General features: G+C 48.5%; 2 long non-coding RNA genes across 4 annotated transcripts; one reads left to right on the top strand and one right to left on the bottom strand.

The window, feature by feature from the left end:
- Positions 1-968: 968 nt before the first annotated feature.
- On the top strand, positions 969-10,616 carry LOC144162109 (uncharacterized). Of its 3 annotated transcripts, none has more exons than XR_013320620.1 (4): positions 969-1,171; positions 1,296-1,364; positions 8,535-8,698; positions 10,228-10,616. It is a non-coding gene; the product is annotated as an uncharacterized LOC144162109 (long non-coding RNA). The 3 variants fall into 3 exon arrangements; XR_013320619.1 differs by having other exon boundaries at positions 969-1,230; XR_013320621.1 differs by having other exon boundaries at positions 969-1,234.
- A 3,017-nt stretch (positions 10,617-13,633) lies between these two features.
- Positions 13,634-21,711, bottom strand: LOC144162108 (uncharacterized). The gene is made up of 3 exons (XR_013320618.1): positions 21,521-21,711; positions 18,550-18,718; positions 13,634-13,945 (listed from the first exon to the last, which is right to left on the bottom strand). It is a non-coding gene; the product is annotated as an uncharacterized LOC144162108 (long non-coding RNA).
- Positions 21,712-25,352: the final 3,641 nt, after the last annotated feature.

Genomic DNA, 25,352 nt, shown 5'->3' with positions numbered 1-25,352 from the left:
AGGAGGAAGATTAATTCGAAAAAAACACGTCACAATTACAAGGGAAGCTAAAGTTTTTTCTACTCTCTACGCTCTTCCGAAAATGTGATAACCCCGCTGACAGAAGAGTAGACAATGAAAAGTTTCAAGTCATGTATCTGTATTAACTCAGACGAAGAATTCAGCAAAAAATTCACGCATCTCCACGAAGTGTATCATAACGAGTGAGCGAAGCCCTGGGATCGTTTTTACCGTAAATAACCCGTGAGAGGGCTTACTTCTGTTAAAACGATTTCCAATTCAATCCAATCCAAGGCAAATCAATCTACTCCAATCCAATCCAATTCATTTCAGTCTAATCCAATTTAGTCCAAATCAAATTCAATCCAATCCAATGCTCCACGCGCATGCACAGCGAGACTCTCTAGACGCACTCTTTCTCCCTCCCTCCCTCCCTCCCTCCCTCCCTCCTTTTCGCTCTTCTTCTCTCTCTCTACCCTTTTGTGACCATTTTATGTTGTTCCTGTTAACCTTTTGTGAACCTTTTGTTCACAGATGTTTCGATTTACACGGTGCTGTGCGTCTCTCTCTCTCTCTCTCTCTCTTGACCTTTTGTGAACACATTATTTGTTCTTGTTAACATTTTATGAACCTTGTGATCACAGATGGTTCGATTTACTGCGCCGGACGGACAAGCCTCGGCCTTAAGGTGCTTCGCCCCCAGAAGCTCGCGTGTACAGGAGGCTGCACATCGTCCCTGAAGTCGCGTTTTTAGTCCGACATGACCTTGCGCGTGTTGCGTTGCGTAGGCTCGTGTACCCCGACACGGCGTAGCTGCGGCGACCTTGGCGGCTGAGGTGCCCTGGCGATGTCGACACGGAAGAAGAGTCGCGAGGCGCGATAAAGGCGAAACATGCAGACAAACCCTTTCCTCATTTCCGTGCAAGTCATTTGTGACGAGCGCGCATCCGCCAGACCGCAGTGCAGGAATGGCGAACGGTAGGATTTCCGCCTGACACGAGATTGGCGGCTGCCTGCTTATCACCGCGCCGCCAATACGGTGCCCCAAATACGCCTTAAATTCTAACCGCTTCAAATGCTCCCCACATATGGCACCGCGCTGTCTGTCTTAGCTTGAGGTCGTCGGCAGTCCGTCGGTTTCGTCCCCCCGTCCAATGTTCAGCAGTTGCGGGTGCGCTCCGGAAATTTGATGTGCCGCTGTGATTACTAACTCAGCAGTTGGAAGAGCGCGTAGGTGCATTCTTCCCATTATGCTGCGGTATATCTAAAGTCAACTTCACTGACTTTGGTTGCAGGTGTTTTACCGGGTGACACTCGTCGGGAAAGACGACATTTCTCGTGGAGGCCGTACAAGGTCTGAATGGGTAAGTTTTCTACCGTTATGATGTAACTGTTCGTCGAAGGCCAATTCTAATGACCGGCTTTATTTATTTCCCCATATCTCCCTGACTTATCCGTATAAGATGCGCGATCTTCTCGAGCAACTTTTCGTTTAAGCCAACAGTCGAGTATGACAATGAAGGTGTAACCAAGCAGCTTGTAACTTTTTATGAGTAAAGATAATGATTAGAAACGTAGTACACCCCCTGTTTGCTTGGTGGCTAGCGCTGCAGGTTGGTCGCAACTGTCGTCCTTATGCCAATGACGTCATGTGACGAGCCCGTTATGCTGGCCAGCATCCAGCTATGCAACAACGTGCATGCAGCATGGCAGTTCGTGACGCGTTCACATTTAATATTGGCTGTGTCTAGCGTTGCGCCCAGTCATAAAGTGCCGCGCATGCATGCGGAAACCAAAGTGGGAAGTCTGTACGAGTTCCGTTGTGACGGAACGGCAACTATTCAACATCAACCTCTTGCGTGCCTCACAACACGCGGCGAGAGCAGCCTGTCTTGATTTTTGCCCAAACCCCTTCGTGTCACTGACAAGCTAGAGTAACAGTTAATCATTAAATACTATTAATAATTGCAGATGATAGGACGTAACACCATCGATTGTCATGGCTTCAGTGAGAGGTATCGGTTTGTTCTGTAGGGTAAAAAATTCTTCAAAGATGGATGATTTGCGAAGCGGGACGGAGTGGATGGAGTGCACGAAACAAACCGTGCGTATGTTTGTAATTTACGATTGAGCATACTTTCAAGCCATTTATCTCGAGATTTATCCTAGCGAACAAACATGCAGCTTTATGCTTCCCTCCCGCGTCCTAGGCATCTTACTATCTTTGTAGCGCACAACCCAATCGTCCACGTGTAAGCCTCCCGCCAGTACAGTCATCAAAAGTGTTAACAATAACGAAGAAGCGGGTACCAGCCTATGCATGGAACGGCAGATTACGATAGCAGTGGCGTATCTCCGGCGGCTGATAATTGCTGCTCCCCAGGCTTGCTTTCCGCGCTCGGAAGCTCCTGCGCATGCGCAGAACCTCGCTGAATACGCAGGGCGCTATAGCAAGCTGCCCCTCTGTGCGTACGCTGGCACCTCGTTCTTTGTTGTTGTTAACACTTTTGATGACTGTACAACGGGCATGACATAAGTGTGGGCATGAAACCTACAGCTTTGCGTGCAAGCCTCCCTACCTCTTCCTCGCTCCACAACCGGCACGTCCACTCATGAACCGGCAACCGTTTATGTGCACGTGCTCAAAGGGGACAGAAATCGGCAAAAAAATTAGTGCCCTTCCACTCTGTGAAAATGGATGACCTGCAAAGCTTCACGCCGGCCACGTAGTGCATGATACAAAGCACGTCTGTTTGTAATTTACGACTGAGCATACTTCCTAGCCAATTACCTGAATGAAATTTTGAAAGACCCGTTCTTTATCCTAACGGACAAACGTAGAGCTGTCTCTTTCATGCCGCGTAGTAGGAGGCATCTTAGTGTTTGTGGACACGCCAACCTAATTTACTCTTGCACTGAGGACACCAGACCTGTCGCAATGGGCTGTTTGACGGCCACGTTTAAACCTCACGCCAACAATGTTCTGGAACCGTCGATTCACATCCAGAACATTGTAGATCACATGCAGAAGATTATTCTGGGCTAGTGACGTTAGGGCGAAACAGTCTGTTTATCTGAATGTGATATCCCGTGCGGCGTAAAAGTAAAGAATGGAAGACGCGCTTCGCTTGGAACGCAGATAACACAACAAACAATAAATAAACAAACCCCTACATGGTTCGCGGCATAAATAGAGATAATTGGTCGGACAGGAAAAACCAAAACAAAAAAATCTGGAAAAAACTCACACTCAAGACAAGCGGAATAAGAATGCTGCGCATCAGCAGCTAATTCTCGAAATTTCTGCAGAATTTTTTTGAAGTGATAATCATTGGACTTTACCTTGGAGGGGCGTACGCTAGGAGGTGTTTTTCTCGTGCCGAGCAAGTGTTGCCATGACTACGGTGAACGCTGGAGTTTTTTGGCCATCTCGGCCAATATCCCTACGTGCTTAAGCTTTCCATGACAAACGTGCGCAGGGGACGCTGGGCGGTAGCCGCGAGGCATGCACACACTATCGCTCGCATTTTCATGGTTTTTTTAACTGTCGGGCAGTCGCCTCAATAGTGGCCAAGCTCCCTAAATGGGTGCGCTTGTCTTGGAAAACGTCCGCAGGGGATGGTTGCGTGGCACGTACGCACGATCGCTATGCCTTTTCTGGTTTTTTTAAATGCCGGGCGGTCTTCGCGAGGTCCCAGCTCACGTGCGAAGGCTCGGCAATTCGTTGCTATTTTAAAGTTACTGTCGTGGATCCGGCGTAATACTATCACCGCTCACATTGCGGCAGATAATTCCTGTCACCCTCCGTCGGTTCCACGACCGCTGCCCTTGCTGACAACTGACCCACATGAACCATTTCTACGACTAAAAGAAGATATGCCTCGCGCCACATGCGCTCTCATCCCACCGTGTGGAACACACCTTCCCAGTGGGCTCGCTCGCTGGGAGGAGGTCCTGCTGCGTAGACTTCGAGTTGTGGTGGCCCTCTCTTGTACGGTAACCAGGGCGTGGCCACCACGATATTAGTTCCCGTTTTCCACCACCTGCCCCTTCTGTACGGCTCCTGCCGAAGACGCCGACACCAAGCACCTGCTATGGACGTGCCCTTCCCTGAGTGCAGCGAGATCCCGACACCTTCGCGACACAGGCCTGCATTCGGGGAGACCCCCCGATCTTCAGCGATGGCTGTGGGGGCCCCACCACCGCTGTCTTCTGGACTTCCTCCGAGAAACGGGTGCAAACTTGTACGTGTAGGACCTTATGCCAAAGGGCATACTGTCGCAATTGAAAACAAAACTGCGGACACGAAAAATTATGATTTGCTAAACAGCTGCGCTGTTAAAAAAATCTTTTTTTTTGCGAACACCAATGGATCGAGCTCAAGCTAAAACAGCTGTGCTGTTTATAAAGCTGCGCGAACCTCTTGATTAGCTCCCGTCCACCCAAAGTGAAGCACAATCTTACACGGTCAAGTTTAAAGCAACGCACACTGCACACAAGGAGCATCACAAGTAAAAAAAAATACCTCACAAAATAAAGAGCAACAATGAGAAATTTTTGTAGTAACAGGACGTGCACAACAGTCCCGGTTACATACTTTTTTGACGCAGTCAACACAATAATAGAAAGCACGCAGCAGCCCCGATTACACACATCTTTTTCAATAATTTAGAAAAAAATAGAAATGAGAAATAAATGAAGCGTTACGTGCCGAAATAAAAATATATAGCCGTTGCTACGTGTAGGAACAGGGAAAAAAAAACATGAAACTGCGATGTAAAGCGATCCAAGCTTGAACCAGGAGCATTGCTTTAAAGGAAAAAGAAGACACGCAAGTCCTTGTTCTATGTCATTTCGACATCGCTGTTGTTTGCATGACAAAATTTATCATATGCGGAAATTCTTGTTTGAGCCGTTGGGCTCCGTAATTCGCTAGGCAAACGTCATTACGGTGTGGATCTGACCCCCAATGATTTCATATCCATGGGAAGAAAACTCCAAGACGCCGAGGTCTAAGATGCCGAGCACATGCGTCAGGCTAATCAGGTATACCGCACAGAACTCAGAATTCCATTCAGGAAACCACAAAACAAGCAAGTATCGAAACCGCATTATGGATCAGGCGTCTGTGAAAAATGTAACCCTTCCCGTGTGTTCCTGGTAAAGATCATGCTTGCAGATTATTCTTCGAGGCTACACTAGCGTCAATAAGCAAAGAAATTCTTGCCCAAGACGCCGAGTCCATGCGCAAGGCTAGACAGGACCCAGTCTTTGCGCCAGAGAAGCCGAGCGTAACGCATGTCAGTAGATAAGGTGCTAGGATACCGCCACTTCGGTACACAAGTAAGAAACGGCCGTCAATTTGGCGTCTGCAGTGTTGCGAGATTGCCGCATCTACGGCCTCGCCGATAACTTGGACCGAGTCGTTCGTTAAGCGGGATTCAGAAGACGGAGAAACCCTCTCTTCCTGGCCCGCGGGACCCGCTCACGTGACTGGTTTTAGGCTCCGCCCCTCGGTGTGGACACGCCGCCAGGCCGGATAATCCGGTCACGTGCTGTTGACGTCACATATCCGTCCGCTTCCGCGCGCCTCCTGCTACGTCGTGTGAATCCCGCTTTAACAACACTAACGAAGGTGCAGCAACACGACATCTTTTGACACACTTCTGCTGCTGAAATGCTGTTGCTTTGGTTCGCATTCTAACCGATGTCAGTCGCGCACAGTCGCAGAACAGGTAGGACAAGCTAAGCCTACCAGAGTTGACCGACTAAAACGAATAAAGAGCAAAATGGTGGTGCCAGTGAGCCCATGAACCGTCCCAGCGTAAACACATGCCACTTAATGCGAACTGGCCAATGATCATGGCGGCGGCACGGGACAGTAGGAGAAAAGAGGGCGGATACTCGTACCCTTATCTAGCGACACTAGCCAAGCAAACCCAAGCGGCACACCCGCGTAGGCAAGGAGAAACATTTCACACTCTCGTCCATCACCATTTGAAGTGGTTTACAAGAGCTTTGCTGGATATCCACTTTCGCAGGGCGCGACGGCGACTAATTTTTTATCGGGTATTGCAGTCGTCTTCAGTTTGTCATTTTGGGTTGCTCAGTGCTCCGTAAGAGCAGCTCCGTGTTTTTGGCTTCTCTAATTTCTATTGCGAGAGCAGTTCTGGACTACCCCGGAACTGTTCAGGACTTGCAAATTAGTGAGACCACGTGTGTTTCATGCTTGTAATTTGTTTGGCGATGCGAAATGCGGCTCGTAACTATACGGGCCACTGGGATGCTCCTCCTTGCGTCCTTAATCTCGTACAAACAGCTATACCAGGAACACTGTTCCCATCGGACGACACACTCACCCGCCGCGTTGGTTCAGTGGCTAAGGCGTTGCGCTGCTAAGCACGAGGTCGCGGGTTCGATTCCCGGCCGCGGCGGAGCGAAAATCAAAAACGGCCGTGTGCGCGAAATTTCGGCGCACGTTAAAGATCCGCAGGTGATCAAAATTAAACGGGACCCCTCCATTACGGCGCGCCTCATCGCCTGCGTTGCGTCGGCGCCTTAAACCCTACAATCAAAATCAATCAAGAAGCACACACTCTCACAGGCGAATGGCATCTGCAGGAAAAGGTCCCAGTATCCCTAACCACCTCTTAAAGCTTCCGCATGCGAAAGCATTAACGTTCATTAGAACGAATGTGACGCATTGCTTCCGCCCCGTGTTCTCGACGCGTTCGTCTTGTTTCTGCTTGAGACACTTAACTTTATCTGCTCGTTTCGGTGCCAAAGTCGACAAAAGACGATAGTCTTTATCGACTTCTGCCGAGTAAATGCCTCCCTTCGCTTTACCGCTCACCTCTCATGTTGTTCCTCTTGCATCGCGTTCCTCCCAAGGTAAAGACACAAAGGTTTGCTTAAATCGTTCTAAATTTACCGCGTTTCACTGCTCCAGGCTGGGTGTCTCGATGCCAACGGTGCCGTATGGCGGAGACGCGCGTGAATCGAGGCGCCCTACTTCAACCACATTGCCCTACTTCACGTGCGTTCCAAGCAGAACGTGGAACCTTTCTAGTGGAACCGTTTGTAACTGTTGCCGGTTTATTTCTTAAAATGGCGCCAGAAGCTACAGTGGCGCGGGCGACAGCAGGCTACGGCGGGGTGAATTTTTTTCTGCAGTGGATGAAGTATTTAATTTCGCAAAAATTAAGCATGTATGATTTTTTATAAAGGAAAAATGCAAATATCACTTCTGTATTATTTGTTGTCTTTATTTGCGTAATGTCTTGTTCTGCTTCAGCAATTTTGACAAGTATGAACATTACACCGGACTCAGACGGGTAGATTTAGCTGTGACTATATAAGACTATTTCGCAGGCCTTGTTTTACTTTGGCCGGGTGGCTGAATCGAGTCACAGACAGACAGACAAACAGACAGACAGACAGACAGACAGACAGAGAAACAGACATACAGACAGACCAAAATTTCTCCGTTTAAGTATATAGCCGAAGAAAGACTATCGTCTTTAAAAACTGTGGTTGATTCCTCTGTCATAGGAATAGGAACAGGAAAGTGAAATGTGTAGCGAATTCTGCAGCAGAACATATTTTGTGATTTGGCGGCTGTCTTGTGGGTGTGCTTGGCGAGCGACGTCCTGCTGGCGGGGTGTACTGCCGTGATTTCCATGACGGATATGACGTCAGTGAAATCTTGGTGTATACCGGCATAAAATACTTTCGTGTTAAAATATAAAACCGGCCAACGAACAACCCTAAGTATAACGTACTCTTTAGTACTAAAGGTTGCATCCCCGCAGGAAGACCGTGTGTGCAGGGATGCACCCTTTGCAGGCCGCTTGCTTCGTTGTACTGGCGTCATTTCCTTGACGGATATGGTGGTGTCAGTGAGGTCTTCGTGTATCCCGGGATAAAAAAAAAAAAACTTTCGTGTTAAAACTCTTTAATCGTAATTTTGATTGAGGAAAGTGCTGTATACTTATCATGTTCCTTAATTCATAGAATTGGGTTAGTATCAAACAAGCAGCAGTTGCTAAGTACACGGTCTAGACTACTTACGATAGCATTTAGGGCCCATACTTAGTTGCAGCTCTTACGTACCGTACTACGGGGTAGTAGAGATCGTAAGGAATTAGTAAATGCAACCCGTTAGTACCTTGTTACTCGCATTTTTGTTAAGAATGTTCACTACGATAGTGGATATCGCAGCCTGTCGGTCGGTTAGCTTGGCTAAGTTCTTGCGCTCCCTTACTTCGTATACGGTGTACTGGCTTGGACGGCCACCTGCCGCTCCAACAGAAAGCAAGCGCGTGCTACGGAACGCTCTGCGCTACGGAACGCTTAAAAGGCACGTGGGCGAGCAGCCCTTTCGCTTTTGGCCCACTTACTGCTCTCGCAAAAAACAATGAGACTCGTTTGTTTACCGAACTACTCTGCAGGTTTCTTCTTTGGTTGACATACTAAACATAGTGAAGCACATTAACTGATGGATCACAATTGCCGCTGTTCTTGTTTGCGCGCAGAGATAGGGCGGCGCGGTCAGAATATGAACCTGGACACAGAAAGCGGTGCGGGACTGGCGGTTGAAGTGATCGCAGTCATTGCGGTCGTCGCTGTGGCCCTATTCGTGGGACACATCATCTGTGGCGTCTGCTTTTTCCGCGGATGCCGCGGTGTCCGAGGAAAGGTACGTACGCGGTAAACCAGCGCTTACTGACCGTGCGCGCGAAGTTACTGCCTTTTCTGCCAAGCTAACTTTTTCTTGTGTGTGAACTGCATAGCCGAGTCCCTCACATTTAAATAGACACTGGGGGATGAAAAATGTGAAAGTCTGGGGCTGTTCATGATTGTTTAATGGACAAACCTGTGAAAAAAAAAACGCTACCCAAAGAAGGCGAACAGAGGCACAACGATAGTAACTGGACCGTTGGTCCAGTGACTGCTTTTGATGAACGAGATATCACCGCAATTACATTGTTTGCAACTACGTTTTGTGACGCCACAGTCGGTGAATAGAGGTTGGTGGAGCGAGCTTGTTTACGCGTTTTTAAAATAGTACACTGCGGTTAAGACTAACTCGGTTAAGACGAATTTTCTATAATACGAACAAATTTTCTCCGTCCCTTCTATTTCGTCTTAACAGGAGTCGACTGTATATACCAACATATATCCTCGGTATTCAATGGCGTGAAATGCATGCAGGCAACCAATTGTGCGCCGCCATATCTGTGGCCAAGCGTCTGTTGCTAGGCGACGTTGTGCGCACGGCCCGCAGATCAGGCACCCCTCTTCTCCTCCATGCAACCGTGTGAGTGCGCCGCCCACAGCTCCTCCATGGCCCGCAGCCTCCGCGATCGGCGTCCGGGGGCGCGCTCGTTACGTCGGGCTCCGCGGGATGGCGGCACTTGTCCGTGCTAACCACGACTGTGAAACACATGACTGTGTTTCACGTTACGAACTCTTCGTCGAACGCAAAGTGTTGCGTTGAGTTCACTGTGAGTGCGATTAATAACATCTCTGTTGGCGCCACAGTTTAGAATCGGATTGGAACGGAGCAGATTACGCACGCCGGTGTCTTTTTTTTTTCGGCGTGCGGCCGCAGTGGCCCAGGCTGCGCCGAGTCCGTGGCGCATCGGCCATGTCTGTGGCCGTTTCCAGTGTTGCCAAGCGAAGAAATTGACCGCTAAACTTTTCAACGAATACCGTTTATACACACATACATACATACATACATACATACATACATACATACATACATACATACATACATACATACATAAAGGGACATGTATGGGGTGTTGCAGTTATACATAAGCGTCTTCAGAATGGCGCTGTGATTGATCAAAGGTCGCTTTTATGGTCCGTTTTTCCCCTGCGTTAATGAAACCCACCAGATTGTCCTAGTTTTCTTTTTAACAACTTGAAGTGTTCAATGCAAAATCCGCTTTGACGTTTATAACAGCGAAGATGAATGTGAGAAGGAGAAAATCATGACCTTAGTGCTAACATAACAGACGTAGTGCTTGTATACTATGCTGCGTCTATCGAAAGTGCGCCCGTGTGGTCCCTAGGCGTTCACCGGGGCCGGTTGTCGGTAAACCTTATTCGGAAGCAAGGTTCTTTTAGCTGCGGGGTGGTGATTGTGAAGCCGCGGAGATAGTTTGCGAATTACTTGTGTGTCTCTAACCTTTCTCGTATATGCATCACGCAATGCAGAGCAGGCACACAGTCGTGGTCCTGCCCGCTGCCCTAGAGTCGTCGGCTGCGCAGCCAGAATGCTAGCCAGGGAGCGAGCCCCCCTACCTCCTGCTGTGAAGACCGTCCATTCACACGATCGAGAGCAGTATGGAGAACCTTCATAAAGGCCCACCTGCCATGGAATGGCCCATCTCCAGCTGTCTCGGGAAGTGGCAACGCAAATCCTGCGACTCAGGCTTTTATAGCATCTAAAGCCGATATCTCCCAGCACTGACATTCAAGACGATGCATAGACTTTTAATTGAAATAAAGGTTCGATTTTTATCATTTGAGTGCCTCCGAAGATGGAGGCGGGATTGGAAAACAGCCCACCAAAATGTGTTGTGTTGAATAAAGCAAATGAAGAGATTTTTTTTTCGAAATGAGCCCAATCCACCTGAAAGTTTTAGAAACAAGCGAAAATTTGTGACCAGACATAGATAGTATGCTATGAAAGCTATCATATAATAAGTTTTAGAGGTCGGCTCGGGGAAGTTATCTTTGACGTCGTTGAATTTAGGTACGCTAACAAATTTTCGGTTGTTTCTGATATTCGGTTCTCGTGGACTTAACTCATTTTACAAGAAAACGCTCCTCAAATTTGCTCCCTGGGCATATCTCTATTTAGCACGTCTTTTATAACGTCAGCTAGCTTATGTCACACCTGCGCTGCTTTTCACATGACCGCCCCTGCATCCCCGACCGCCACTTCGCCCAACACCGAAAAACGAGAAGCTCGTGCAAAAGCACTCAACAAGGTGCTCAAGTTCCTAACCCACTATCCGAGTAGCCTACACAGGCGCAGTCCTGGTCCGCGCAGGGGACGTAGTAGCCGTGACATGTACAGGTGCTCCCAAAAGTTAAACGGAGCGCGAGAGCGGTGGCCTGAGCAGGCAAAACTGTCTGGCGATGCGAACTAGGAATAAATGCATTGCAGATAGCGAGGGTACGTGGACACATCCGGCTGACCCATCTCCATGTTCTGGCGCCCATCTTATCACCGGACAACCGATTGCACCTCACAATACAGGGCGAAGACACCTTGCTTCAAGATACCCGACGAGTCTGTACAGAAGCCCGGGTCATTCCAGGCGAAACAACCACCTTGAGTTTCGCCACCCTGAACCCCTCCAAGACTTGCACGCCCTCGCAAATGGCGCCACTTCAACCAGGGAGCACCTCTCTTGCAGGTACAATCAGCACAACGCCAATGCAGTATTTGCTGACGCCGCTCTCAACAGATTTCGTGTGGACTTGGCCTGGTACAAACCTTCAACCAAAAAAGCCACACGCTACGTCTGCACGCTGGACCCCGCAACACCTGCAAAGCAGAACGTTTGGCTATTTGGACAGAGGGACAACATCGGGCCTTCCGTTATATATACACACTCATTTGAAGCACTATATACGTAGCATCGAGGACCCAAAAACAGAAGACGCCACTGCTCAATGCATCCGCCAGATCCTCCAGCGCAAACAGAAGAACGACGTTACCTAGGGTGACCTGGATGACGGGGCACGTCGGGGATCGCGGGGATGGTAACGAGGTGGCATATGGTCTTGCCACCTCACAGTCTGGAGCTTTACCTGTTCATCTCCAGCCTCTCCTGCTCGGACATCCCTACCCCCGCGACCACCCCAATGTGAACTTGCCGCCAGGCGGCCACTTCGAAATGGCGTGAGTACGACGCTACCTCCGGTTTCTTCGCCGCGAGAGATTAAAAAGCAACATCCCTCCCTACATCATTAAGGACTTACCCCTCAGCCCATCTCAACAAATATTTATCAACAAAGTACTTGCCAACACGGCCACTACACCTATAATCCATAAATGAGACACTTGCTGACCGGAAGAAGGGCATTGACACTACGGCCACGTTCCCTTTAAAGGAACCCTGAAACACTTTCTATAAGCGCTTTCACTCTTTCCTTCGCGTCTGGAACCACTGCGAAAGCTATAGTTATCGCCAGCACGGAGCACCACTGCGTGATTTCTCGTCGCACTAGATACGCTTTTCATTTTTAGTTTGTTCTTGTGGCTTTTTTTTAAGTTGCTATCCAAAAGCGTTCATCGCTGCAACTGAAGAAAAACCGGCCAACAGCCGCTACATGGCCTTAGTGACGCAATTCGAGCCGTCGAAGAACTTAAATACCGGGAAGGAGAGAAAAATGTTTTGAACGAGTTTACAAGTTATCTGATGGGCACAGAGCAGTGATTTTTGACTGAGGTGTTCCGCGACCCCCTAATATCAGTACTGGGTGTGTTGGGTGGCTATACGGTCTGCCAGCATTTCCGATTTCAAAAAAAAAAATTGAAAAAAGTGTTGCAGTCTTCACTTTTAAAGGCGAAGCTTAACAATTTTTGTGTTGTACGTGTGTTTCCTCGCCCAAGCTCGGAGTAGCAGCAGATTATGCAAAGGCAAGAAGTGGACGGCACGAGAACTAGCAATTGCACGTTAGCACTTTCCTACGCATTGTTGCGATCCCCATCCAGCCGGCAAAGAACATGGGTTGTCCATTCGCAGCGGAAGTGATTGTGTCGCGCTTGGAGCCACAGCCTAGCAGACGATGCTGGCACCTGCGGGATCGCTCTGCTGTTCTTGATGCAGTCACCCGAAATTCGATTCTGAGATTTCGACTGCTATCCACCGGTTCCACCGCAGAATGCCAAGAACGTACAAAGGCGGTTTCAACAATAGTTTGCTTACAGGTGCATAGTCACGTTGCGCTTATGTTTGCTGCGCAAGCAGCAGCGCCATTTTTCATATCCTAGTGGTTGGGGGGCATTTCTTTTGTGAAAGATGCCATGCTCATCACAGCCTCCGTTTGTAGCATTCAATTCTTGTAAGTGTCGGCACCCTGCCCGAGATACCAGGAGCCGTGATTGTCACGAGTCGGGCCACGGGCGCCCACACAAAGAAGGTATCTATGTTAGGAGCGCTGGCAAGTGGGCAAGCTGGTATGGAGACATAGTGACTAGAAGCGCAAAAAAAAAAGCCAGACAAAGAGAGGAACTACACAGGACGAAGGTGTCTATGGTAACGTAATGATTACAAAAGCCTAGACGAACGAACTGTAAAGTGGTGCAGATGGCAGGACGTTAGTCGCTGATACTTTAGCCGTCTAATCAGGTGGGAGATAATAAAGAAGCCAAGGAGGAACGATGCATTCCTCACGGCTGTATTTCTTGACGTCTTCTCTCAGTGTCAGCACCGTAGACCGTTGGCCCAGCACGCTGCAGGAAGTGGGTGATAACTGGTTGAGAAATCTCCACTGCTTTATTAGAAAAAGCAGCTTTAAGCAGCTTTATTAGAAAAAGTGCTGCGCTCACAGCCATATCTTCCCAGTGCAGGGTGCCAATACGAAACAGACACCAAGCCACTCAGAGTATGTTTGCACTGCTTTATTATCCCCGAGCAGCTGTGTTGTATCACAGCGCACATTAGTGGATATGACGTGTGACGTACAGTGTCCGACGATGTTGTCCTTACTCTTGAAGAGCAGTCGCAGCGTGCACTTCGAAGGAAGTGATGAAGCCTCGTTTATGGGGTGATGGCGGAGGCCCAACCCGCCCTGTACGCGCCTTGGGACTCACTGCTCTGGTCCATGGTCAAGTGGCGGTCAATGCCACAGTGCGAACGATGACCCGCTCCTGTACGACGACAGGAGTGGCCACGACCACTGGAGTTTGCTGCGCCTGCGCGAGAAACGTCCGCGAGTTCGGGGGAAAAAGGATTAGGGGGTGATCAGACAGGGATTCTGCGAATTTCAGTACCGGCTTCAGTTATTAACTATGGGAATGGTTGGCTGATTGGCATTCATTCATTCATTCATTCATTCATTCATTCATTCATTCATTCATTCATTATAGTTCTTCGCGCAAAAAGTGCGCAGCGAACGTGCTCATTTCACAACGAAAGTGTTTTATGCCTGGAAACACACAAAGATTTCACTGACGTCAAATAGTCATGGAAATGACACCAGTACCACAAAGCAAGCGGCCTGTAAAGGGTGCACCGCTGCAAGCAGGGTCTTCTTGCGGGAAAGCAACCTTCAGTACTAAAAAGTACGTTATACTTAGAGTTGTTCGTTTTTGGGTTTTATATTTTAACACGACGGTGTTTTATGCCAGTATACACCAAGATTTCACTGACGTCATATCCGTCACTGAAATGACTCCAGTACACCTTTGCCGAAGCGACCCGGCAGCAGGACGTCGCTCGCCAAACACACCCACATGACAGCCGCCGACCCGCAAATCATGCTCTTTTTGCTGCAGATTTCGCTGCACATTATTTGATATTTGTGTTTTACCGATTCCTTTGACAGGGGAATCAACCACAGTTTTTGTATGGCACGCTCCCTAACTCTTTCCCTCCATCCTCCTCTCCGAACCCGCACCATTGGGACGAACGGGCGATTGTGCACTTTCGCTTTTTCTTTGTCGACGCGGCGGTGTACCGTCATACACCGTTGGGTGTGGCCGGGGTAGCACATACAGCCTCGCACTAAAAAGAGCTGTACAACTAACTACTCTACTTGCACTCCTTGCAAGGCAAGGCCAGATGCATGAACGGCCTGCTAACCATTGGACTGTTTCTTTGCCGTACACGTTATCATATTTTTTTGGCAGACCAGACATGTATTTTAAAGCGAAGCTTGCTTTGTCGCACCGATAGGCAGTGAGCGACGAAAATGCACTGCAGGAAAGCCAACTTTGACGATGATGATGATCGTGGAAACACCTCAAGAAAAATACGCCTCCCGTGGTCGGAATCGAACCTGGGTCACTTGCGCTATGAAGCCGACGTCTATCTGATTGCGCATTCCGATATGGTCGAGGCAGTTCGTATTTGACGTGCATGGACGTGCAAAATTGCACAGAAAATCATGCACCCCACTATCTAACGGCGACGATGGTTGAACGCGAAGCTTTTTTTCGTGCGAAATGAAATAGCGAAGCGTCAAAGTCAAAGCAGCTTTGATCAAAAGTCCAAACTGCGTGCGAGTTATAAACCTCAACGAGTGAAAGTCGAAACCGCCCGCCAGTCAAAGTCCAAACTCAGACGACAACCAAGGAGTCCTTCATGAGAAGGCTTCGAGCTCAGCCTTCGTCGTCGGTAGACAGAAGGGTGCACGCTTTTTTTTTGTTGATCGCTCTGACTTTTCGGTATCAACCGTAGTGTAATCAAGGGCTTTCTCAATGATGGTTGCTAGTGGCTAGTAGCGAACCGCCCTGTTTTTCATTCTCTGTTGTCAGTTGCGCGTCTTCCTCGTGATTGATTTGATTGATTTGATTGATTTGATTGATTTGATTGATTTGATTGATTGATTGATTGATTGATTGATTGATTGATTGATTGATTGATTGATTGATTGATTGATTGATTGATTGATTGATTGATTGATTGATTGATTGATTGTGCGCATTTATTTGTTTGGCCATCCTATAAATTTTTGGCCAATTACCCGACCCCCCCCCCCCCCCCGTGTTCCCCCAGTCGGTATGTTTTGCCGACAGCATCAACTGGGCCATACATCATCTGTCCGGCAATGTGTTCTGCAAGCGCCATAGATCACAAATTACAGCCATCCCAGCACTAATAACACTTTACGCTGCAAGCACATGCATGCTAGTGATGGGCTATATGGTAATACCGATTCCTAATTGTGCAACGAGGCTATGCGCTACCCAAAACATCATCTGGATGAATTGATTTTTTTTTAAAGAAAATTATGGAAGTTTTACTCACCGAAGCTACGCCCGCGCTACGAGACGTGCGATATGGAGGGCCTCGGATTTATTTATACCCCCCCCCCCCCCCCCGTGTATCTTCAACGTGCGCAACGAATGGATTCAAAGGCGGTTTTGAATGGGGAGCAGAGTCCCGCTTTCTCTCTCAGAAACACTCCCAGTTGTTCGAAGACTTACTAAAATCCCGGGAATTTATTTAGACCAAAAATTTTGGCTGGTTGTTCCTTGCTGTCATGCTGGTTAAAGATTACCCATCAGAACACGTCAAATATCCTTCGGCATGAAAACTGCCTTGAAGAAAATGGCTGCGTATCGGCTCATTTTACTGCCAATGTGGACGAGGGACATTTTCTGTCTTTCTTTCGCTGCAGATGTATTCTGCGACCCCTGGCTTTCTTCTCTCTCTCGGCCACCTCTTCCGCTCTTCCCCTTCCGTCCCCCTTCCGTCCTTCCGATCGCACGCCATCTATTAGAACATTTCATCACCGTTGGACTTGGGATGCCGCCACTAGGTCCATGCTTGAGCGCGAACCGTTTTTGTATTTTAAGTCGAACATTGTCTTCAAGGCGTATTTTTTTATTTGCTATCGCAAAAATCAAGCGCACATCTATTATCAGCTAAAATAGCCCTCCCTAGTACCAGTTATGTATTGATGTTTTGCCTCAAACATTTATTTTTATTGATTGATTGATTGATTGATTGATTGATTGATTGATTGATTGATTGATTGATTGATTGATTGATTGATTGATTGATTGATTGATTGATTGATTGATTGATTGATTGATTGATTGAAGGGCTTCACGCACCGACGCTTCACAGGCGATGAGGCGCGCCGTAGTGGAAACCTACGGATTAATTTTGTGACCACCTGGGGATCTTTAGCGTGCGCCGAAATCTCGAACACACCGGAGTTTTGCTTTTTCATTCCCGCCGCGGCAGGGAATCGAACCCGCGTCCTTGTGCTCAGCAGCACAACGCCATAGCTTGCCTCAAAGATGCGTAATGGTTTCTTCTGGCTAAATTATGTTGACAAATATGAAGCATCGTTTGGAAAGGCTGTACCTATCCAAACTTTTTGTTTCAGAATTTGTTTATCTTTCGGCCGGGCAGCTTAATCGAGGGACATACGGAGAGACCAGAAAAAATGTCGTGTTTAAGTAACCCATGAAATGTCGTCTTTAAAAGGTATTTTACTTGGAAGAGTTTGTTTTTTAATTGGGAAAGTTTGCTCTGCAGCATAAAACGGTGGGAGCGAGTGTGTCTAAATGTACGGAAACAGGAAGTTTTCACTCAGAAAGTCTAAACGGCTCCAGTGATACGGCCTAAAGAGACAGCGTCTGTAGTCGGGTGGCCGGCCTTGGTTGAGTCCCACACTATTTAGCACTTGCTGTCGGGAGCGTTGGAGGCCACGACAAGTCCACAAAAGATGGTGAATGTCTGCGGTAGATGCCGACGAGGTGGAAAATGGACATGTCCGGCCAAACGGGGCCCGTCAATCCGGGGGCCAGGTGTGGGTGACAGCTGGTGTCACCCACACCTGGCGCGAATTCTTTGTAGCCCCGACGCGAATTCTTTGTAGCGCCACCTCCTCACGGCGGGTGAGCCCACCAGGGAGGTTTGATCCACACGGTGGAATAAGTGCGCGTGTGAGAGCGTTGAAGGTCTGCTTTGTCGGTGACCAACTTTGACATCGCGTCGACTGGAAACGAGATGCGTCGTGGGAGGTATACGAGTCGCAGCATCCACCTGCTGCTGTCCAGTGGTCTTGGCCCAAGAAATCTTCGCTCTGAAGCTAAGGGTCGCAGCCTTCGCTTGGATGGTTTGGGACATGGGAACTCGATGAAGTACCTTCCGGAGGTCTCGGACTGCTTGCATTGAATTAGTAAAAATATCGACAGGTTGTGATTGGTCTGGCGGCCTCAGCAGCTCTATAGTCGTCAAGGCGGATATCGCTTTGATCTCAGCAAGTGTTGACGGGGGCCTCTGAGGGGCGTAGTAGTGGCAGGTTTGACAAAATTGCAAGGCTGGGTTTACGACGGCTGTGGTAATACGGCTTCCTGAAATACTGGCGTCGACGTAAAACGTATCTTGACCAGCACTAGATGAGAGTTGCGGTGCAACACGGCTTGACCGACCCATAGGGTTGCAGTCAGTAATTAATATTCGGGTCCAAGGAGGGGGTTCTGGAGAGGGATCTGGCGGCGTGTTAGTTTGGAGGCCCGTATACCACCTTAAAGCAGCCACAGATGAGTAAACCTGCGCTTTAAGACATTGTGCCTGTCGCTGCCGGTGAACCAACTCATCTATCGTGTTCATGCCAGCTTAAACCTGCCATTAATTATTAGCGCCTTCCCCCACCCCTGCGACCCTAATAAAATGACTAGGGGGGTTATTATGTAACTTACTGCACGTAACCCGAATAGCATTACTTGTGTTACTTGAACTTTGGCGTTTTCTAACATAAACAAAATGACAGGCAGAATTCACCTCCCATTTCCTGGCATGGGAGAGCAGGTGCCAGTAACCCGCTCGCGGAATATACCCTTTCAGGGCAGCAGCACCAGAAGCAGCGGCGGATGAAATTCATGAAGCGAATGACCAGCCCGATGACGACGGCCGCCACCACCGCCCAGATGATGATCGTCCACACGGCCACAGCTCCGGCGTCGTCGCTGGAGCCCATCTGGCAGCCCTGCTGATCAGCCTCTTCCCTGGGAACGGCAAGTTGGCCATACTATACTATACACTGGTACTCCGTGACGAGTTCTGCTTGTCCCACCTGTACTGTAACATATCTAACGTGTGTGCGCGTACGCGAAAAGGAGGAATTAGTGATTCTTGAGCGGTTGTCTGACCTGAAGCTGTAAGGTGAAGCTGGTTGACCATTAAATACTACGGGATGATCGAACTTGATGTGAAGTCCTTTCGGGGTTGTAGGGAACTTAAAACTGCCGCCTGCCATACGTAAAAGGCAAATTTACGTTTTGCATAAATTCCGTTAACGTGTTCTACTTTTGTCAGGAAGCAAAACGTTCCAGTTTTTTTTTGTGGGTGTAAAGATGTAATAACAGGACGGGTGAAGATGTTAAAACATTTTTTTCGGCGACGTCAAGTACTCTATCTACAAGTTAGTGCTGCTAAGTGTATGAAGTCGCGAAATACGTAAGAACTCAATTGCGTATTTCGCGACGTCATACATTCACACTTCATACTTTATGAGTACGGTATACTTCACTGCAAGATCGCAAACTTTACACCAAGCCTTTTTGAAGTCGGCTTCACTACTTTACAGGTATGCACTGCTCAAATGACATTCTTAGGGGGTAATATGAGCCATCGGAAGGCAAATATAAAGGCCCTATGACCTTTTTTGAATCGCCCCTAGGAGCGTTACCCTCCGGCAGTATTTGGACAAATTCCAGCCACATTTTTTTATTGTCGAAAGCTTCCCGCAGCGTTGTGTAGTGAAGCCAATAAAGTAACGCTGCGTTTTTCACCAACCGAGCCAAGTAACGTGTATTAGTCGAGTGTTGAAATAGAAAAAAAAAAGAACGTACCCTAACACAAAATCTGCAGGTGACGAGTACAAGAAATTGCAGGTTTAACGTTCAGCTCATCCGGAGGCATTAAGACCACCTGGCAGTAAACGCGAAACTACCAACTCTGGTTCTACGCACGAAGCGACTCCGGGAGCACAAACAGCTCCTTTTGAATGCGTAATACCTCCCTCCAAACATCTGTCTGTAACTCGTCACTAGGTGAGCCCGATATGTGCACGCGGGGTCTTATGGGTGTATTTGCTGAAGGGTCCGAGTAGAGTCACTAGATAATGTTACAGAGTATCGACACTCTTTTCTCCTTTTGCCCCGGGCCGCCGTCATTATCATTGGTCAGTTCGCACCACGGGGCACTTGTTTACACTTCAACGGTGCAAGGGTGCCGCCATTTTGTTGCTTGTGCGTTTCCAGTCAGTAAACTGCGGTGGGCTTAGCTTGTCATCCCCGCTCTGCGGCTGCGCGCTAATCAGAGATAATGCGTGTAGCAACATTTCAGCCGCAGAAGTGTGTCCGAAGACGCCATTTTGCTGCATATTCGGCAGTGTTGTTAGCAAATGACCCGTTAGAAGTTAGCGGCAAGGCCGTAGAAGCGGCAATCTCGCAACACCAAAATGGCCGCCGTTGCTGACTTGCATGCATCAGTGGCGCTACTCCTAGACCTGGTCTAGTGACACCAGGTCCGAGGGCCTTCTTAGTTTTACATGACTTCCTATGCTCCTTTCGAAACAAATGTCTGACAAAAAGAATTTGGACGTTGTTGCCACTCGGGTGAGTGCGGGGCTGCCCGATATCTTCACACGGCGGTGCCAGTGTTCATTAAGAAACATTAAAAAACTTTACCATCCCCTTCTGAAGAGAAGTTGAGGGAAGCGCAAACGCTTCCTAACATCGAAAGTGCGTCAAAAGTGCGTCGAAACCTTCGCTAAAGGTGCGTCCGACCTTCGCCGAAAGTGCGTCCAATCGATCGCCAAACCTTCGAAGATCCAAATAGCAAACGAAGAACGAACCGATGAGACGATTTCCCGCGCACTAAGTAAACACATCTACGAGAGATGTAAGCGTATACCGATACGTGGTTTATGAGATAAAGGTAAAGTTTTGCACTTCTTCTTCGTGATCGATGGGCGTATTGTCTTATCTAGAATCGTTCTCTTTTCGCGATTCTCGAGTAACCGTTTTGACACAATGGAAGCCTGGTTTCACGCACGCGCCGTGTGTCCAGAGACCTTATCAGAGCTTTCCGGTCGACCAACCGGTCTAAGGGGAAATGCATTAGTTTTTTTACAGGACGCCATTGGTCCCGCGTAGAAAGGCTTCGCTTTAAAAGTTAGTGGCGAGGGGTGGATCCAGGAAAGGTGAGAGTGGAGAGGGGATGATCGCGCGTCTATGGACCACCACATTCTACGTTCTTGCCAATTCAATTCAAAAAGGATTTTACACTGATTATTTTTTTCGAGGCTTGCAGATGCGTTTAAGCCTTTTTAATGCTGGAACCATTACTGGCCGCCGTTTATCGAAGATCTTCACTTGTGCATGTCCCGAGCACGGCTTAAACGATGCGCTCCTCGGGTCGTCAAAGAATGGGAAGGTAGGGATGTCATGAAGAGGTATATGAAAAGATATATGAAAGCCAAATGACACCATTCCTGTCTTATCAAAAACTAATTTTTCTAGCATGGATAACACTTCTAGCACTGCTCAAAACGCGCAGAGGCCTGCCGATTTTTTTCTTCACAACGCATTTCTTGACCAAGCTTTACAAATATTCGTTCAGTACTCAGCTACATTCCACCTACGAACTATACTTAACTTTTAAGTACTCGATATTGCATGTTTAGTCATGCCAATTCCTTTTCTCCCCAGACTGAAGACATCCAGCAACAGTTTGACAGCAAATTGGGACAAAGGCAGGAGTAATAAAGAGCAACACACAAAGAGCATGCACATTTCTCTAACCTGTGGCTTAAGTAAGACAATAATCCACTTATTGGGCTGCCTCCGTTGTCAAGTCGGCGTAGTGACACTTTTCGCGTCCTTTTCTGGAGAACCGGACGCACGTCATCTAAAAAGGCGGAACGGAGGGCACTCAGCGATGCTGTACACTTGTGCCACGTGATGTCGAAGCCGCTTTGCCTTGTGTAATTGTGCAAAGCCACTCCGGCAAAGCCCTTGAATGAGGCCGGAAGCAAGCTTCCGCTGGGCTCGCTGCCAACTCTGAGCAGACCGTTAAAGGAACTGATTTCCTTCTGAGCAAACAAAAGAACAAAAGGGAGATTCGGTTCAACAGCCGCTGTCCTAGTATCACTTCTTTTGCATGCTTGCAAGGAAGGAAGACGCTTGAGTAAAAGAACGTTCCGTCTTCTATACGGGAGACCAGGAACTTCTGCCGGCTGGCGTGCATCCGGTGCGGGCTCTGTGATGGCCGCCACGAGTGCATATTTAAATACGCTGATCGCATCTCTGTAAATAGGTCACTTCACCCTCAACCATCAATCGCCCCGTCTGTTCTGCCGCCATGAAATACCTTGGTGGGGAGTGCGGTTTCATCCCCATCATGGACCCCAGCTTCGGATCGCATCGCGTGGACGCAGCCGCCAAGGATAAGATAGCCGCGGCGGGCAGCCCCAGCCCAGAGGGGACCAGAACTCTGCGATGTCCCCCGCCCCGTGTCCCCAGCCCGAGAGACGCCAGTTAGGAACAGCCGAGACAAGCCGTGCCGAGAGAAGTCGAAGTTGTTTTCCCCAGCCGTTACGCCCGACGTGCACTCGAGGACTTCCGACGCTTCGTCGAGGCATCATCAGCGTCATCATAGTCATCCATGGCATTGTATAAAAAAGGCAGGAAGCTCTCACTAACGCTTAAGGCTTGAAGATAGCGAAGCTGTACGCAACCTTCACGGCCATCACGACGGTTTAAAGGGACACTGAAGTGATTTGTAAACATTGCGGGATTACTAGCGCAAATTGTAGTTCGGAGTCCGTAGGCATTGTTTCGACCACTCTGGCCGCGTTTACGCGAATTTATTTAGTAGAAAAATCAATTCGAAAATGCTGTCCTCCTCTCTTTACGCTCGCCCATTTTCTGTGGCGTTTTCGTGTGACGTCAGCAGGAGATGAGCTGGAAAATGGCTGCGCCACTGCACGGTTCGCCGACCAGCCGACCTATCGATCGAGTCAGTCGGCCTAGCGTTTCGTCCGCCGGCCGCCGACGGGTCGTCGCTATTCGCTCGCTCAATTGAAACTAAGCCACAACCCCTTTGTGAATGAAAGAATGTGCCTTTCCTTACTTTGTTAGTTTGTACACTGTGTCAAACTCAGAGTCGGGGTCGCTCCACACAAGCGCTGCACAAGTGCACATGCGACGCTTCGCTGACTTTACGCTAGTAGGAAAATCTAAGGCCAATTGAAGGCGGGAGAAGAGTCAGCGAAGTCAATATAGGTACTAAGAAAATAAAATCACCTGAAACTTTTACCGTACAGCGCAAAACTAGGGAGCACGAAGCACTTTTTGCGCTGGGTAAAACAAGCACAGCGGTCAGCAGCACGACCGCACATCTGCGAACGCTTTTCCGTCAAAGAAATGCAATTGCTAGACGTGAGATATTGTGGAAGTTTGGGGGACACTTACTGCAGGAGTGATATACAACAAATAGTCACATAAAGTACTTACAATGCTTAAAATAAATAAAAGTGTAAACTGGTCATACATTATAAACCTTATATATCCGATCCGGCCAGCGCCGGCTCGTGGCCTAGCGGTCTGAGGCGCTGGGATTTGTTTTGAAAGTCGCAAGTTCGAATCCCCAAGGGTACATGTATTTTTTTTTTTGTAAGTTGATTTTTTCGTATGCGGCCGATGTTTTCTGAACTGAGTTCACCATTTTTAGGCCGTAACGTTCACTGCTCCACGAGCGAGATCGCAGAACGCGCGCATACTGTCAATGACGCGCTAGCGAGTTCTCGTTGGCGTGCTGTTGCCACAAGCACCGACTGCTTGCGGGCAGTGGGCCCAGGCCTGAATCAGCACACCCTTGGCCTGGTGCGAACTAGTTTTTTACTAACAGACATGAGTGAGGCAAGCTCCGAATATGCGAGAAAAGCGCATGGCATTTGAGAGTCTGCGGTGACGCGGAGGGCGTTCATCCACTGCGTAGGCCTCGTCTAGTGATTTCTACGATTCCAAGCCGCCCTGGGAGGTTTATCTTAGACATTTGACAGCCGACAACATGGCAGAAGCGCGGTACGGCGATAATTGAGAAATCGAGAATGCCCATCCAACAACGCCATTAAATGTCAAGCATGTTGTTTTACAGAACCGAAACCGAAACCGAAACTTTTGATTGCTAACCTTGGGCATCGTCCAATCACGGTGCCCCCCTCCTGACGTCACAGCCTTTAGTTGGTGCGGCCGCCGCAAACCGCGCATAGTAGTTTTTCTTCTTTCGCGCTTTGTAAAATAATTACCGATTTGTCAACCGGATAAACGAATAATAGTGTGTTAATTTGAGCCAGTCTACACAGTGCAAGCAAAAACGGGAGCTTGACAAATTCACTTCAGTGTCCCTTTAAGTCCACGATTGCAGCCGATTTGCTTCTTCACTGCCGCAACCACCTTTACTCCATCAAATTGTTGCTATAACGCCGAAGAAGCAAATCGAAGAAGCAGAGTGAACGATCGGAACGCGCACACTTAAAGGGATCCTGAAACACTTTCTATAAGCGCTTTCACTCTTTCCTTCGCGTCTTCAACCACTGCGAAAGCTATAGTTATCGCCCGCCCAGAGCGGCACTGCGTGATTTGCTTGTCGCACTAGATACGCCTTTCATTTCTGCTTTGTTTTTGTGGCTTTTTTTTAAGTTGCTATCGAAAAGCGTTCATTGCTGCAACTGAAGGAAAACCGACCAACAGCCGCTACATGGCCTTAGTGACGTAATTAGAGCCACCGAAGAACTTCAAGACCAGGGGAAAGAAAGAAAAATCTTTTGAGCGAATTTCCAAGTTATCTGATGGACATAGAGCAGTAATTTTCGGCTGAGGTACTTTTCGACCCCTAATGTAAGTACTGGGTGTGTTGGGTGAGTGCGTTCTGCAAGCATTTCGGACTTCAAAAAAAGGTTACAAAAGTGTTGCAGGGTCCTTTAAAATAGGCACCCGCAGGTACAACTTGTACACTATCCCGAGCAGGTGGCGTGATTCCCCTCCCCAAAGTCGCGGCCCTCTGAGTAAGCTGATTGACTCTTGGCTACTGACTTAGGGTCGTGGCCGTGTGGGTAAGACGACTGATTCTGCCAAACCGATTATGACGTCCTGACCGTTCTTGCTTTTTTTTTTTTTCGGCGCGAGGCAGGCATTTACGAGCACGCTATGACGTGTCTTCCTCGTTCAGAGCAAGTTTTGCCACGATATGGCGAACGCTTGAGTTTTTTTTTTTTTTTTTGACCAATGTTGGCCAGTCTCCAAAAATAGGTATGCTTGGCATGACGAACCGGCGCTCGAGGCAGGCGGCGAACGCTGGAGTATTTTTTTTTATTATTGATTGCGGGGTTTACGGCGCCAACGCTACACAGGCGACGAAGGGGGACGTAGTGGAGGGCTCCGGATTAATTTTTGACCGCATGGAGATCTTTAACGTGCGCCGAAACCTCGAAAACACTAGCGTTTTCGCTTTTCGCCTCGATCAGAAAAGCGTCCGCTGCGGCGGCGAATCGAACCCGCGTCCTTGGGCTCAGCAGCACAACGCCTTAGCCACTGAGCCACCGCGGCGGCTTTTGGCCAACATTGGCAAATC

This window comes from Haemaphysalis longicornis, unplaced genomic scaffold (assembly GCF_048455015.1).
Source record: "Haemaphysalis longicornis isolate Haplotype H1 unplaced genomic scaffold, Haemaphysalis longicornis Haplotype H1 scaffold_12, whole genome shotgun sequence".
NCBI lineage: Eukaryota > Metazoa > Arthropoda > Arachnida > Ixodida > Ixodidae > Haemaphysalis > Haemaphysalis longicornis.
Note: the sequence above shows the minus strand (reverse complement) of the source record. Positions and strands in the feature narration are given on the sequence as shown.